Here is a 3,225-nt window from a genome sequence, read left to right as displayed (position 1 = left end):
CACACAAACTCATTTGTGGACATTTAGTGATACCACATAATATACTTGGGCAATAAATTATAATATTCATTAATAATGTACCACTGATATATCTCACACCCTACTTAATAAGAAAGAAACTACCATTGCTGATACATTCTGGAGAATTTGCTTCTTAAGTGCTGTGTTCCTCAAATACACCTCATAGAAACTGGGGTTGAAAAGGAATTTAAGAGTACCTCAAGATATTTCCTGAGTAATTTAACTCTTCTATGACCTATTTTACCTTTAGGAGCAACTAACAATCATGCTTAAGTTTATATATTACCCTTTCCAGTGAAAGAAAGATCTATGACTTCAAAAAATAGAAGGTACACAAGTTTGAAATGTTCAGATGTGTGTAAGCGATTCTGCTGGTTTTTGGATTAGAGCAGTGATTAGTTCATAGCCTGCGTACCTGACACGAGGCTATTTATAAACTTGGGGGTAAGCTATACAGGAGAAAGCTAGATGATCATTACCAATTTTTCTTTCTCAGTTTCACCCTGTTTTTCTACCAGGGTAAATAAGTCAATTTACGGAGAAGAGAAGATGTTTTACGGGGGTGCTACTGACAATAGTTGAGAAAGCAGGCTAAAAAACCAGAGTGGGTAGTTGGGGAAACAAGACAGAGATAGACTGGGGTAAGTGCATTTTTAAAAGATTACAGACCTAGATTGATAGAAAGCACTTGAGGTGCCATTCCCGTATTTTAGATTAAAAGCACCTGAAGAATAAAAGATTGGCTTGCTAGCCAATAACTGAAATACAGAACTCAATTTCTTTAAACTATGCAAGCATCTGTGTTCTCAAAGGCTGTTTAAAATGAAAAGCATTTATGCTAAATTTTATTCTGCATTTTATTTTGCTTTAGTAAACTGTATTTTATAGTAAAAGTCAAATAATACTTTTCTGTACCCAACACAAAGCTAATTTTACAAACTCACTGGTGCGACATAAGGGGCATTCAGAAACAGAAAACGTATTGGCCTTACATATAAAGGCCCGTAGTTTGGGCAAAAGTAATTGTAAAATAATCAAAAGAAAATAGTATTGAAAAAAATTAAGAATTCATCTAGACTCTGAATTGTGAATAAAAAGCTACACTTCTTCCAAGTTTCTGGTCCTTTTAAAACCTTTTTATTTTTGGTGTTTTATTGTAATTTCCTTTAACCTAGGAAATAATTTTGGAATAAAGACTCTAGAAATGTATATGAGGGGAAAAAAGTTCTTACTGTGATTAACAATAGTGTGATAACTATATTAATTACCATATATAATAGAGTATAAGCCAATATCAGCTGAGTCACCTAATTTTACCAAAAACTGCATTAAATGCGCTGAAAAACTCGGCTTCTACACAAATATATACGGTATGTGGAAGACAGTACTATATGGCCCAAGCCAGTAAGTCATAGGAAAGATCTCCATGGAGACGGCTCCCAAACAAGGCAGCATCAAAGAGGGTGTTGGGAGGAACTATTCTTAACCAGTTAGCAGATGCTTCATTTTATTCACATCTGAGTTCCAACAGGTGAAGAGGCAAACTAGGAAGACGACCCACTTCACAGGTTCACACCCAGGATGAAACAACTATGTTTATTAGGTCATTTCTACACCGGATTGTTTCCAGAACCAGCAATTTATTTCTGGATATGGTAAATCAAGGTTTGACCTTGCCCACCATCAAGAAGTGCTTGCTTTACAAAATCAACCACAATGTTTTTAGGTCATATCTACTCTTTGGTGAGGCCACGGGGGAGAAGGAAGGGAGTGAGAGTGCACTATTGGCCTTGAAAGGCAAAATCTGTCACCTGGATCCAGTTATTTTCTCTGTATGCCCTGTCTAACAATTAAGAAGTAAAATGCACAAAGCATTTAGGAAATAAAGCAAATGGATTAAACAGTGGACTAATGTGAGAAAATGTGATAGTACTGTGAAAAATCTTAGCTACAAAAATTATATTTTATATTTTAAAGGGGGAATAAATACGTTTTATAAAAATAATAAAATCACAAATACATTTATAACAAATAGTAATTTACTAGAATTCAGGAGCACTGCACTTAAGGGATTTTATGTAGAGTCTACTTATTCTGAGCAGCCAAAATGAAATCAAATTATATAATTCTGTTCTTTTCATTAAGGAGTAGGGGAAGAGGAATAGGCTTTGCAATACAAAGATGCTTACTTTGCAGTACAAAATGTTAATAAGAAAGTTGAAGAATATTTTGACCCATTTTGCTTTCTGGTGGCATTCTCATTAACAAAAAGGGTAGATAGCTGCAGGTCTAGTAAGATTGGGGTTTGGCTTAAATGAAAACATGTTCAAGATTCCACTAATGTATGGCACTGTAAATGCCAACGTTAAAGATGGTCTTATAACCTTAAAAAGTCTGAGATGGCCACCCTTTTGCTCTGAGTAGCTCTTCTCTGGCCTTAAAGACAAACCCAATAGTATCTTGAGAACAATAACTTCTCATATAATTATCAATTTTCCTATTATGAAATGTTTTAATCATGTATAATTTAGCCAAAAATGACATTCAAAAATGGTTTATATGCAACAGCACTAATTTTTTTTTGCAAAGCTAAGCACACCAGAGGCAAACTGTGCAGCAAGTGAGGATTATTTACATTTTCTGATATGGGTTAGCAAAGGTGCTCCTTCTCTACCAAAAACAGGCTAAGATGGAAAAATCAAGGCAAATTAAGGATCTATACCACATAGCTACTAACCTCCCAAATGACACTGGCTGAAAAACTATAGTGCAATTATGCTGGCAGTGAAGGTATATTTTGATAGCGCATCAAGCACATCTCCACTATACTGTCAGGACAGTTAAAGGCTAGCCTAGTGAATTATATGCCAATAAAACTTTTTTTTTTTTAATTCTAAAATTAAATCACGGAAGATTTAGGCTGCAGATGTTTGGGCTCCTTCTCCTCCCCACCCCCACCCCCACCTACTTCCAGTTTTTGATGTCATTTTCCTCGGTAATTAACAGGGTCAGAATTTTGTGTTTGCTTTGAGGGGGTGGCCATGGTTGGAATTATCGTCTCTTAAGGAAAAATGGCCCAGCAGCAGCCGTGCGAGTCTGAGGTCCTGAGCAACTGAGCACGCTCCGCCCGCCCTTCCCTGCACTAGTGCTATGCCCGAAGCCATGCACGCTCAAGTTCACGGCGCGCGCCCTCGAGCGGGCCCG

Source organism: Echinops telfairi, unplaced genomic scaffold (genome assembly GCF_000313985.2).
Source record: "Echinops telfairi isolate 266 unplaced genomic scaffold, ASM31398v2 ScPeMD7_6;HRSCAF=24_0, whole genome shotgun sequence".
NCBI classification, from domain to species: domain Eukaryota; kingdom Metazoa; phylum Chordata; class Mammalia; order Afrosoricida; family Tenrecidae; genus Echinops; species Echinops telfairi.
This window is presented reverse-complemented; position numbering follows the sequence as displayed.